Genomic DNA, 15,790 nt, shown 5'->3' on the forward strand with positions numbered 1-15,790 from the left:
TCAATAAAGCATCTTCTTCTTTAGGCTTCATCATTGTCAACCTTTGTCTAACATCGTTAATGATAGTAGAGGGAGACACATAGAAGACCAGTCAACGTCGAAACTGATTGAACTGATTGGCCGCCATCGTTGTTGGAGTTTATAGCAAACCCAAGGATTTTTTTTTTTGCGGGGGCAGGGAGTTATTTTTTAAAGTTATGGTTGGGTGGTAAAATGTAGGTTTTCAAAACTTGGGGGGTAATGAGATAAACTTATATATTTTTTAATATTATTAGTAAAATAACAGTTTTACCCTAAGTTGTAACAAAAAATTTTAATAACAGTTAGTCTAGAGATAAATATTTGAGTTTTTAAAATCTCACAGATGTACATTTGTCTTTGTATTAAAACTTTTGTGAGAAATAGTCCTTTGACCAAGATTAAATTACATCCATACCCTTCATGTTCAAACATGTAAAGGCAGAACAAGTTCTTCAGTCCAAATCTACTTGTCTTTGCGTAAAAAATATTGCTTTAGAGTTAAGATTTAATTAACGATAGTTAGTTTGTGAATAGCAGTTGAAAAGTCATCACCATGAGTATTACATGGAACACCCTTATGGTGAATTAAGTCTTTCTCCCTTCTTGTTTTGAAGAGGATGAGGTCCTCTAATTTTAGTTGTCATCTTCCCGTATAAGCTACTTCTAACCATCATAACAGAGATCTGGTTAGCGATAATTAGTAATTTTCTTTTTGTGTAAAACCTAAATGAATGAGATTTATGTATTATCAAATTAAAAGGGTGAAAGGAAGACACCTAGATAGGAGGACGTTTTGAATAGATCGGACAGTTGGTGTTGTTAGATTGTGTTTATGTCATATCAATTTAGATTTCAGATCGAAGATAATCAATCTTAATTTAATTCGAAATAAAATCGTATCAAAATTTTTCAACCTCAAATCGAACTAAAACTTTTTTGGGTTAATTTGACTCATCTTGAATTAACTCAAACTATGTAACAAACAATTTCGTATCAAAACATAACATATAACAACATGATTTATTATAAAACAACACATTTTGTCAAAATTTTAAGAAATAACATGATTTGTTATAAAATAAAACGCAAAAGAATATTTTGACACGAAACAAAACATTTTGTCAAAATAAAATTACTTTTTTGTAAATTAATAGTTTGCTTATTGTCTCTTGATATAATCAATTGTATGTATAAAAAAACATAATATCATTATCAAGAATTCATGTAAATTTACAGTTTCAACTTCAAAATAATACAATTAATAATCAACAAGATTAAGAATTATATGTCAAATATTTAAGAAATTCAATTTTTAATCCAATATAACGCATATGATTGTCATAAACACTCAAATCATTAACATGTATATGAATTGACATACTCAACACAATAAGTTGAAATCATTAATATTTATAACATACCAACAAACAAAAAACAAATAAACTATAAATAATTTATAACATGTCTGACAAAAAAAGTTATTATATTAAAATAAATGTCTTTAATAGAAGATGATAAAATTATGTCAAAATGCCTAAGGTAACTACTCCAAGGAGACATCTAGCAAATTTGTATAGTGTTTCAAGAAGCAAAACCATATAATAGTTAATTTAAATGAACTATCATAATTAAGCAAATGAGAAAAAAAATTAAGTTTTAATCGGAAAAATCGAGATAAAAGGGAGTATTAAAACATAGTTTTTAATGAATATCTTATTTGCTTTTATCAATATTAGTAATAACTCATTCAAATTCAAGTTATTATCTTATGGATCAACATAGATCGGAAAATGGTGAAAAATAAATATGTAAATTATATTTGAAACTACAATAATAATAATAATAATAATAATAATAATAACAACAACAACAACAACAATAACAACAATAATTCAATAATAGTATTACCAGTTTTGTCAAACAATAAATCTCTAACGCAAACGAGTACTTCAACTATATCAAACTTTAGCAAACTTCTATAATGATCAAGAATTCAACCACCTACATTGAAATATGATTTAGAAGCAATATTAGAAAATGAAATTCTTAAAACGTCACGAGCTAATGAAGCTAAATAAGGATTATGAAAATGATTTAATTTCCAAAATGTCAAAATGTCTAAATCAAAATTTCTATCCATCCTAGACTCTTTTATAAATTGCTCTAACTATGAATATTTTTAAGCTAATGCAAACTCGTCTTTTTTAAAGTTACTAAATTCCTACAAAAATATTACCAATTAAAATTAACAACAATTTATATATAATAATAATAAACATTTTTGAGAAAAACAATTAATAGTTAACAAAAACAAAAACAATATTTTTAAATGCATATATGCATCAACACTTGACTTATGATATCGCCACTGGATTGTTGATTGACTATTGAACATCAGTATCAGTTCTAGTGGAAAACAATGGAGAAAATGATAGAGAAATCCTAGGATTTGATGCATATTCATTGTACAAAGGAAATAGTTTTGTTTGAACTTTATTAATATGAAATGATCTATAAACATAAAATTTCCTATAATTCCATTCGACAAACTGAAGTTTGTAGGCCTATGATGTAAGAATTGCCTGCATTGTCAGATGTCTTACCAATGACTGACAAATCCAAGTGTTCCTAAGGCTTATGCATGGTAGTTTTCTAATTTTGGAAAATTATATGACAAAATGTTGTTAGTATGTGTGAAAAAAGAAATTAAAAAAAAATCTTTTGTTGCTTGTTGTCTTATTTCTTATCTTGCATTTGTGGAGATAGTATAACAAGATGTGCTTAGATTGTTTTTGTTTGGTCTTAGTAATATATTCTTATTGGTCTTAGTAATATATTCTTACTTACCAAAAAAAAAAAAAAAAAACTGAAGTTTGCAATGAGGATCAAACATCACAACTATAGCTAAGTTCAGACTAATACTTCTCAAATTTTTCAAACATCACAACAGTCATATGTTCCATGTAATCATCTACTCCATCCATATGTTGTTTCAAATTAAGTAAAGTTTGCAGTGAAAATCGATGAGAAATAAAAGTTGGCAATTAGATACTTACTACTAGAAAATGAACATGTAATATTATAAAAGATAGCCAAAAACTTACTTATTTTCTCAGTTTGATCCCACTTATTTGGCAATAGAAAACTCTTGTAATTATTTTTCTCAAAGAAATATAATAAAAAACATAACGATAATAAAGAGCATTGTCAAGCATAAGAAAGGTAAAATCCATCTAGTTAAAACATCTTGTCTTAAACTTTGTTCCTTCCAATGATAACAAATTAACTCACTCCAAAAACTTTTGTTTTATAACTTGAAAGACCTTTTAATGTATTTTATACTTTTCATCACCTTGTGAACACTTATATCGATATCTTTCAACCCATTTTTGACCACTAAATTAAAAATATTAGCACAACATCTACGATGGAAAAATTCATCATTACCTACAAGTGTTTTTCTCATTATTAATTTCTCCCTTAACAACTCACAAAAGTATCATTTGCAAAGACATTGTCGTTATGGAAAATAGTTTGCTCTCAACCCTCCAATTCAACTAGTAATGCATAAATATTTTCACTTAATGTCATGCCAATGTGATGAGGTAGCTTAAAAAAGAAATTGAGAACTTTGTTTTGAAAGGTCCAATCCTTATTATTAAAATATGCAGTAATAGATAAATACCATCATTTGCAATTGAAGTCCACAAGTCTAACATCAAACTTATTCTACTATGTATTTTTTTCAAATAAATTTTTAATTGTTTCCTTCTCTCTCTTTTACATTCTAAAAGACACCAACTTTAATAGTATTTCTAGAAATGCAACCAACATTTTCATTTAAATAACAAAAGATATCTTTATTGGAATCGGTGCTCCACAACCAATCTTCTTGATGACATACATTGCCGTAAAAATTCCATTTTGAACATTGAAGTGGCACTCTTTATCTATAATTGTATATGCTTACATGTATGTTTATATAAGTGTCCTTAGGTAAGAAGAATTATGATGAGAGAATCAACAAATAGCTTGATCGTGAGGATCCTATAAGCACATAGGTGGTTAATCTAAAAGTATTTGTAGCCTTAGTATTATCATGATTAAGGGCACACATAATACGGTAATGATATTACAAAGTTGAACAACTCTTGTAAAAGATAGTGACAGATCTCACGTGTTATAGTTATTGGTGTCCTCTTGGTGTAACACATGAGTGTATATCGACAACATGTCCATTAATTTTACCCATCAAGAGGAATTCACATAGATGATAACTCTAGTGTCTGTGGAATATATTCTGTTTTGCACGGTTTTACATGTGATCATTAGACTTTAGATCACTAAAACGTCTCATGCACTAATTGATCTAGTTTGACATTAGTCTAATGTAACCTTTTTTGAAGGGTTATTAGAACGATAATAGTTGACTATGTATAGAAATGTAACAAGACTATTATAGATTAATAAAAGATTCATCACTTTTGGGTACAAGAATAGATATCTCAATATGTCATTTGGTTATGACAATGAACTAAATTAATAGTCATAGTGGGAATGGATTGGTGCCCAATCCAATCTTACGCAGTTGTTGCTTGACTAAACAAAACAATTATATTGAGGATAACTTGAGGTAGACACTATTTTTGTGCTTCAACCTTAACGAGATATTGATTGATGCAAGAATTTGAATGCAAGGTATCCATACCATTGAAAGGTTAACATTAGTCTTTTTTTGATTCTTTATCGGTTAGGTAACTATGATGTTTCTTAATAAAATTACATTCATAGTTTGTGAATAATGGATGATTAATAGTAGATTAATCATAAATTTATTCACTGTAGCATGATAGAGAACTTGTGGGTGACATAAATAAGGGACTGATAGTATGATTGAAACGAGTTTAGGATTTTAAGGATTTATTACATATAGAGAGAATCACACCTAAACATTGTGTTTTGGAGCTCTTCTAATGATTAAATATGAATCCAATCATATCATTATGGATGTCTTACTTATAGTTGGACCTAAGAGTATAAAATTAATAGATTATAGGTTAAACATAAAAATCCTAAAAGTTTAGGGGTTGCAATACAATTTTGGATTAGGGTCTAACATAGAGTAAATCACCTTAGGGTATCTTAAAGATGGTTTATTTAGATGTTTTAATATTTATGAATAAATATTAAGATAATTTAAAGATGTAATGAATATTTAACAAAAGATTGGGCTAAAAGTGTAATTAAGCTAACCCATGGGGCCCTTTAAAGAGAAATTTTTTCTCCCAGCAACTTCCACATCCATTCACTAAAACCTATTGTGATATATCAATAACAAGAGCCTCAAACAAGCCTCCATAGTCTTGTATGTTTGTGACTACTTCCGTGTGGATGAGTAAAGGCTACACTACATTGTAGCAAGTTGCAGAAGTGTTTAAGACAAATCTAGATCAGAACATTTCATGAATGAAGGATCCTCCAAATGTAGGTTTGTAATCCAAAACCCTCTTTTTATATGTATAACAAACCTTTGAACCTATGGAGATTGTTTTGTGATAAAAATTTTTTGCTGCTATATTTATTAGTTTAGGGAACACAAAACACCAACATCTCTAACACCAAAATATTCCATAAATGACAACGACAAATTATACATTATTACATCATAAGTAAGCAACTCATGAAAAGTATTATGATTAAAGTTTGTGGACGTCAACTTCAAATCTTGATTCATCATCAATCATCTAATGTCATGAGTGTACCTCTAAGGGTGCGTTTGGTTAAGGGTTTTTAAGATTACCTTGGTAATCTATCTTTTATTCCTTTGTTTGGTTTGTCAGTAATAAAAGATTACAGTAATATTCTATTACCAATGCTGACGTGGCAGGTAATATAGGTGGTAATCTGATTACCACCTTCACCTTAGATATTTAAAGATTATTAGGGTAATCTTGAGTTTATTATAGAAAAATTATTATTTATTAATTTTTTGAGATAAAAATAAATTTATTTTTAATTAATATGACAAATAATATAAAAAATATTTAAAAATAATTATATTCAAAGGTATTTAAGTAAAATAATTTACTAGTAATCTTTTATTACCTTTAACCAAACACAATAATTATTTATACCTATCAAATTTTATCAAACATAGTAATCATTTATACCCAGTAATCTTCTAAGTAATCTATCTTCAAGGTAATCTTTCTATTTTAGTAATCAAACATTACCTAAACCAAACGCCCCCTAAATACATTTTTGAGAATGTCGGATGAGATTATCCATTCCTATTTTTCCGTCACAAATATATATAGTGCCATATTTTTTTATATTTGAATTTTTTTTTTACCATCTTTAGAAATCTCAGAAATTGGATTAAAAAAAATTCCAAACTTGGGACCTTTGTTGCACCTTGCTCTTGCCTTTGGATATAGCATCATATTCACTTGATTTTTGTATCTCATCTACCTCCACAAAATTGTCTTTTTATGCATTTGTCATAGTATTTAAATTTTGACACTATGATTCAAGATCGATTCGAATCTCATGTCTTGTCATTATATAAGACACAAAGTTGTACAGTATTAAAAAACATTATATCGTTGAAATGCTCTAAAATTGAAATAATTTATGAGATAAGCTACCACAATAAATTAAGCACTCAATTTCAACTAGAGTGTGGTAGTCAATTTTAAATGCAAAAATGGTACACTACCTTTTGGTTGGATTTCTTGTGAGACACAAAATGAAGAGAAGGAAGGTCTTGATTCAGCTACTTCAATAAAATTCTTAGAATTCACTATATTCGTTAGTGATCATAATTTACTAACTATTACATAAAATATGAAAGTTAAATGGTGGAAATCTTATCGGACCGTGAGAAGATGCCTATCAAAATCATGTGTCAATAAATAGAGTTTGAGCGTCAAAAGTAACAGTTGATAGATAACAGCCAATATCTACCTCCAAAATTTTTGCAATTTCTATAGTTATTATATAAATCCTTCATTAGTTTTCCATAAAATCTCATGAAAAGGTAAACTGATATTTGTAACTTTCTTTTATCTTCAATCACTTGCTTTTTCTTTCTTTTTTATTTTTTATTTTTTATTGTTTTTCACGGATCTCCTCTTTCTTAGCTCTAAAGAATTGTTTATGCAAGTTAAGACGACAATAGAAAAGGAGCAGATGACATAAAAAAAAAAACCCATTATTATAATAGAAGCATATAATTAAACCAACCTAATTTAGCGGTGCCAATTGCCGAATAAAGTGGGTGGGTGATACAGATTTTATGTCTGGTGATGCAATGATGACTTTTTTATTGATTTGGATTAGAGAATACAAATTTTATAGATTGAAACTCATTATGTTGAATGAAGAGAATAATGGATCAGTACAACAAATTTAATAAAAGATGACACAATTTTTTGTCCCAAAAAACAAAAAATTTGTTCTAAAATGTTAATTAGGAGAAAAGAGTAAATCATTAAAAAAGACATGTTACCAAAAAGTAAAACTTATGAAAAAAGAAATTGTTCTTAACAACTAGTTATTGTGAACAAAATTGTGTTCTGTCATAAAATGATTCTTATTTTGGGATGAAATTTTTTTTTTATAAACGAATTATATTTTATCTTAAATAACTTTATTTCATCTCAAGATCATATTTGGGGACAAAAAACTTTTTTGTCCTTATATAAATGGTGAATTCAAGACAAAATTTTTTTGTATCTGATTGTATAGTGAATTAGAAACAAAATTTTTCGTGCTTAATTATATAACGAAATATACACAATTTTTTTTGTCCTTAATTGTGTTATTAATTGGGAACAAAAAATTTTGTCTTTGATTGTATAATGAATTAGAGATTGATTTTTCTTTTTATTTGTATAATAAATTTGAGATGAGAATCTGATCTTAAATAAAAATGGCCAAAGGACTATTTTTTACCTAAGGTATGTTGTAATCTCAAGTTTTCACTCTTTATCTTTGATAATATCAAACACCTATCTATGAGCAGTTAAAATTAACGGTGATAAGGGTAAAATCGTCATTTTCTCTGTAATATTAAAAATAAATTAAAATAGAATCTATTTTTGCCCCGCTAAACTTTAAAAACTAAAATTTTCCCCTACTCTAAGTTTTAAAAAAATGACAGTTTCACCCTAAGGTTTCGTTTTGAAATCTTCGGCTCCATTGCCGACGGTCTCTCCCTCCCGAAACATCCTCTCCTTTCGACGATCTCTTTCCTCTCATTTGGACGTTTGATCGACGTTGGAGAAGCTGTGGAAGACGAAAAACTTCGTCGGGGAAAGACGAAGCCCAGAAGAAGACCTCTGGGGAGACGACTGTCTTCCAAGACAAAGACGAAAGGTTTCTTCGAAGCCAATCAGACGTCTAAATGAGAGGAGACAATGGAGCCGGAGAGGTCGTCGACAATAGAGCCGGAGATGTCATCGGAGATTTTAAAACGAAACTTTAGGGTGAAACTGCCATTTTTTAAAAATTAGGTTGGAAAAAACTTTTAGTTTTTAAAGTTTAGGGGGACAAAAAGAGATAAAATTTTAAGGAGTTAGGGCTCCGTTAATTTTAACTACTCATAAGTAGGTATTTGATATTATCAAAGATAAATAGTAAAAACTTGAGATTGTAGCATACCTTGTAGGGGAAATAGTCCGTTGGCCAATAAAAATTAATAATCATATTAATCCTTGAAATCCACCCATTCGTAGGAAGCATTTTTTCAACGAAGTAAAAGAAACATTAATTAATATCAAATTGATGATATTTTAAATCAATTAAGTAATAGCAAAATAGAGTAGATTCCTATATGTAGACTAAAAAAGGATCCAACTATACCTAACTTATAAACAGAAAAACATATAATGTGTCACCCATTAGTAGTTAAATGATTGGCCAAAGTATTCGTCACTTTCATCACTGTTTGGATGTCAAATATCACTCTCACATTAGTTGACAAGAGGCTCGAAACCCAAGATTCCTCTTTAAATATTCTAATATTTTAACAATTTCATTAACTCTTTAAATAAGTATACAACAATCATTAAACATTATTAATAATTATTTAACTATATATTTATTGATAGTTCATAAAATAATAAAATCAAAATAAGACATTAAAAAGTCAAATTATCCGTATGCATTTTGGAAACTTTGGCTGGAAAACATTACCAGCAACTCAAGCGAGGGTTGGTCTAGTTTTACGATATTATTAGAATGCAGATTATAGCTTGAAATCATATCTTTGATGCTTCACAACAAAGTGTATGAACTAACTATGTCAGGCAAGTCAGAACTGATAACAAAATCTGTCGATGTATAAAATTAGTTAAAGCACATTAAACTATTTGAAAGTGAACTGTAACTAAAAAGATATGGCAAGTGGAGTTTCAATAGCTAGAAAAGAGATTCCACCAGCTAGGAAGGCTGTCGTTATATTCAGTCATCCACCCCATAGAAGCAGGGGCACTATTTCAACTAGTGACATTCTGACTAATAACTTCAGTGAAAATCAAGAGAGCATAGCCATTTAAATTTATAAATTTAAGACATGCATTCAGCCATGAAAGCATAAAAACAAGCTCATGGATTTATATGATAACATGTGTCTTAGGTTTAATCTACATTCAAAGGAAATTATAAATGAATATATTGATGATGGAGCAAAGATTATAAAGGAAAACTATGAAGAATATTGTACAGGTACTGCATCATAATTAAAATAATGACAAAGTTAAAACAGTAACTGGATTTTGGATACAGGATATAGCAATGCCATCGAAAACGCTTTCTTCATATTTTAATCTAACAATAATTATCTTCCAGTAAAGTGATAGGTTTGAGATTTACGGGAAGCTTAACCTTATATTTATGAGAAATAAGATTGATATCAAACTAGACCAATCTCCCAAGTTGGCAATATTAAATTGACTGTGTTGAAAAACAAAAGAACATACGTAATAGGTAAAAGAAATAGTTCTAGAAATTGTAAATGAAACAGACCTCAGTTTTATCTAGATGCTCTTTTGAAGCTTGGCTGGAAACACAGCCTGTGATTTTTCACCTTGGGCGTCCGTTACCTTGAAAAAGAAAAAAGGCAAACATAGCAGAGAGATAGTTTTTTGAAACAAACTGTGTAAAGGAAGAAGCGATCTCTTTGCATGTATAAATGAAAATCATCAGAAGTGAATAAACCAAAAAGATCATAACCCAATTATCTTTAACAATAGTATCCAAAGTTCAAAGTGAATATCCATTTTTATTCAGATTCAATTAGGATGGATTCGAAGCAAGCTCGTTCAAGTTTGAACCAGGGTCATGCTCGGCTCACTTTTTTTAACGGCACTGTGTCGAGACTTTCGTGTTTAGGAAGACAAAATTGTAAAAAACGTAAACCTAACTTGCGTTGCGCCTCAGCGTCTCAGACTCCAGAATACAGAGACTTCGACGCTGCCTCCTCTAGTTCTCCCGTTCGGCCACTGCGACTTTAACGTCGTTGGCTGCTTTTCTCGTCACTTCTGTTCTTCGCTGCATTCCAGTTTCTCTGTTTCACGTCTTCAGCAAGCTTTGGCTTTCTGCTTTTCAAGTAAGCCAACCAATTTCTTCTTGCTTAGTTTGAAGAAGATGATGGCAACAAATCAGATTTGCAGCTGCGAATTTTAAGTTGGCAATACATATTGAAAACTGATGAAAATGAGCCAGCTGCGAATTTCATAATCATAACCTTATTAGTTGCATATGCTTTTGATCTTCTCAATTCTTTATCATGAATACTTAATTCTTTGAACTTGGGAGTTGGGACCAAGTCATAATACTGACCTGGCTTTATCTCCTTTGTTTTATGATGGTTATGTTTATATTCCGATTCTTGAATGTCTTCAAACTATGCCTATTGCTCTATTTCAAATTAAAAGCTCCAGTTCCTCATATGATGTAGACATGATTTTACTCTAAAACTCAAATACATAACCTTAATTTATTGTCAAGCCGAACATCTCATGCAAACCCGAGCCAAGTCTAACCCGAGCCAGGTGTGAGCTGATCACGAACTCTTTAATCATGAACCAAACCTAACATAAACTGATTTTTCTCCATATTTAGCAAGCCCAGGCCGAGCCCACCTAAAAATGAGCTTTACTTTGTTCGGGTTCAGTGCGGCTTTAGATTCAATACTCAACCCAAGTGTCATAGTTAAGAGAAATGAGCTGATCAAGGACTCAAAGTTAGACTCGGCCGATAAATCCTAAAACTAAAGCATTGCAAAGAATTGTAAATTCATGGTACATGAGAAGGTGGCATTACACAGAAAGAGTACAAATTTATGACATAATAGCACAGCACAATAGATTAAAAAGAAGCAGAGGAAAAAGGCATGACAGAGCTCTCTGCTTACATTACCAAGCAACTAAGTTTTCATTTATTAAAGTTCCATCAACATTTGTTCCTCAACTAATCATCAGAATTATCTGATAGCATACATAACAAAATAGTTATGCAACATGTAAGGAAACAATCTCGTAAAAATGCTTTTTGTCTGTCAATTGGATGGAGTTGAAGCAAGAAGTTGGAACCAAATGGCCATACTGAGCAACCATTTGCTAGCAACATTCAGTACTTAGATAACACCCCACGCTTGTGGTCATTCATTCATATAGATACATTAGGGGTGTTTAAGATTATCCAAAAACTAAACCAAACTAGTATCTAAACTATAAACCGATCCAAAAAGTAGAATACCCACAAAATCGATTCGATTATTATGTTAAAATATTATGAAAACCAAAATTTTTGTTCGATTTTCAATTTATTAGAATTTGAAAAGCGGTTACCCAAACTAAACTGATTTTAAAATTATATAAATAATAAAATTTATTTTATATTAAATATATATTAAATGACAACAATAAAGTCAAATAGCGTTAAATATAAAACTTATCTATCAAAGTAAAAGCATGTTTTTTTGGGCATAACAATAAATAATCCCAATTAATGTCCCGTGACTTTCTCTTAAAATCTTTTACACTTCGTTTTTATTTTTAAACAATCCTAAGAAGTGTACATGATTTATCCAAAATACATTTTGAAAACAAATTTTAAATCATTGTATTGAAAAAATGTCCTTGATAAAAATTTAAAACAAACTTTTAATTTATTAAGTAATGTAATTCAGTGAAATAATTTAATTTATTAAAAATTAAAAAAATTGGTGAAATAATTTAATTTATTAAATATTTTGGAAACAAACTTTTATATATAAAATATAGAAATCAAGTAACTGCAAATTTAATTCGATTATCCAGTAAAATCGATTTGATTATTAACTGGATAGAATCAGTTATGGTTTTGATTCAAAATTTTTTCATATTGAAGATTTGATTCGGTTCACAAAACCTTCAAACCAGTTCAATTACCTAGTTTTGAACACCCTAATTGTACATTCTTATGGCCCTACACAGACTATAAGGTTTACACGTAGCTCAATGGGTTCTCCAATTGCAATGACCTTATGAAAAACTTTAAAACATTCATTTGTCATGTAAAGAATCATTTCATAAGCATTTTCAAAACTTTAATATCATATGAAATAAGCCCCCTTTAACTCATGCTTAAACTTGGAAAACATGCACTTTACTTGTTATTGAACATTTTATAAATATGTATAACCATAATTGTATCTCTACTATAACTGTCTCTACTATCAATCCTACTAACTCATGTAAAACCATTCATAATGTCATTTATGTCCTTTCTAATTCATATTTATGCTTGAAACACTCATTGCATGTGAAGGAAAGGTCAAAACAACCCTCGAATGTGTTTTCTTGAATAATAGGGCAATGCATTGACATCAATTTTCTATGCCTCCATATGGAAATTCTGCCAAAATCATGCCTCAACATTGAGCTTTTGTTCTAGTCTCATTAAAATGGACCTAGTTGCAAAGCTAATACATTGGGCTACAAATGTTATGGTATAACTTCGCTAGAAGTTATGATAGTGCATTGGAAACATATGATACCCTTACAATCAACCCTAAAGGTTTTGAATTTTGCATTTTGGTCATAATTGTGTCACTACATGCAACATGTTTCAAATGCACGCAACATCACATGGCTTATGTGTTAAGACGTGTGACAACACATAATCTATTTGTTAAAGTATACATGACAACACATGATGTATGTACCAAATTCATCTGTGACAATGCTCAAAATTGAAAAATTTAAAATACCTAGAAAATCCAATCGACCAATACTATCAATTCATACGATCGAACTATTTGAAATCATAATCATTTACTTCTATTTGAACTAGTTGACCAAATTGATTTGGGAAACTAAAAATTCCACTATTATGCAAAATTCCGATCTTTCAACCAAATCACCTCACCATAATAAGTGATTAGGGCATAAAACGCCCCGCATTCTTACACAACATTCCCATAGACATGTTTGATCAATTAGTCATGAGTAAAACAATGACACTTTTTTTGTGCAACAACAGGAAATTGGGCAATTTTTAACCTAATATAGCATTTATACAATTCAAACACATATATATCGTGTACGTTTGACAAACAAACACTAAAATAAATAATAAAGACAATTCTAATTGTTAAAGTTAGTGATCATGCATCAACAATAATCATATATTCATACAATCATTGAAAACTCAATCAAAGAGATAAAATATGTAGTCTTGAATACCAAATAAAGGAACCTTGAATGCCAAAAACAAAAGTTTTGTAGCGAAAACAAAAGGAAAATCCGAGATTCAATATGTACAAAGCTTACAGTTCATACCATCGTTGGAGGCTCCATCATCTTTATCTTTATGATGAACACCTTTACAAATCCTTAGAAAGTAGTAGGACCTTTACTCATTCACACAAAGGCAATCACGAAATCACAACAATAGTGAAGGTGTTTAGGGCTCACACAATTACTAGATCACGATTAGGTTGACAAAAAATTGAATAAAACTATGCATAAAAACAAACTTTACAAATTTTGTATACAAAAAAAAGTGTCAACTTGTGATTAGATGATATAATTATTTACTTTTTCTTACTTCAAAATCACCCAATTAGAAACTACCAAATCAAGTTGTACATAGAAGTTTGTATAGTTTGTTCATACATATAGTATTACTCTAAAAAATTATGATATTTTGAAAGTAAATGAACTTGTATATGGTGATTTCAATCTCTATTAATGGGTGAGTTAAGTCTAATCCTTTCATGATAGATTCTACACTCATTGTTAGGCCTAAGTGTTTTTAAAAAAAAAAAATCAAAGTGTAATAGCCACCAATACATCTTAAGGGCAAAACTATCATTTCATATATATTTTTTGGTCTTGGTTGAATGTGGCATACATTAAAGATTTAAATAAGTGTTTTTGTTAAAATTTTAAGCTGATAAGTTGTTGTCCATGAAGGGCACAAGCTTGGTCATTGATTGCTATGTTAGTAGAATAGATAACGTGCAATGTTGGGAACTATGAAGTGGCAAATGACTGTGTATGCTATGATTTTACACTTGTGTACTCAGTTACAATTAAAAAAATTGTAAAAAGAAATGTTATTCAAAATTGAGGGATCATATGATACGATTCATATCCCATAATTTCTTTAACTCGTTCTTATCACAAAATCAATAGTGAGAGAGAAGTTTTGTGTGTGTGTTCCATCATGCAATTTTTGCAATCAATGACGTCTTCCAACTAGAAAGAGAAGAAGATAAAGTGGCCTTTGAACTCTTTTACTTGATGACCAAGTAGGATGACTTTGTGTTTATAGTTATTGTGTTATGATGAATAAACCATGATGTTAAATGAAAATCAAATTTAAAGAAATGAGATGAATCTTTGGTATGTTAGAATTTGAGTGAAACATGGCGGATGATATATATGTAGATATATACAAAAATGATTCAAAGACTATTTTATATATTAAATTGGTCTTGTGATTAACATATAAAAGTTATTTGATCAACAAAACTAAAGAATTTGTGTAAGATATAACATGTTATGATGCATTGTATATTGGTTACGCATTGAATAGTATGCTTTGAATAACTTAGTGTAATGGTAGTGTTGAATGATAGATCACATTGTTATAATGCTTGGTTATGATGTATTAGGGACTCATACTAAGTTAGAGACTCTTTGTTATTGATATAATATGTAATAGTGTGAAAAGTTGAGCAATTACAACCAAAAGATAGGTTTCTATAAGTGTATGCAAGATCATGACATGCGCATAGATGTATAATAAAATGTCATGTACAATTGTGCATGAAGTTATGTACGCCCATATACTCGATACTTAAAAGTTTTTGGACAATCGATGAACACTTGTGCAAAGGACATACACATTCGTCTATGATACATAAACTAGGTTATAACAAACAATTGCACAAAAGGGGTGTATGACCATTCATAAAGTAAAAAGATGTTTAAAACCTTAGGATTATAGCCTAACCGTGATAAGAGAATGTGATTGTTCATCGTAAAAGATGTATGTTTGTGTATAGGATATGCATGTCTATATATAGCTTCATAACTAAAAGAACTTATGCATGAGGAAGTCGTGCATGACGAAAGGATATACACTTGTGCACTTAAGCATGCATGCTCATACATCAAGTCACAGTCAAAGTTACCCATGATTAGCTAACCATGCATGAAGGGAGATGAATGCACGTTCATAAGCCCAAATGATGTACAATTATACATCCGAG

This window comes from Mangifera indica, chromosome 17, assembly GCF_011075055.1.
Source record: "Mangifera indica cultivar Alphonso chromosome 17, CATAS_Mindica_2.1, whole genome shotgun sequence".
Lineage (NCBI taxonomy): Eukaryota > Viridiplantae > Streptophyta > Magnoliopsida > Sapindales > Anacardiaceae > Mangifera > Mangifera indica.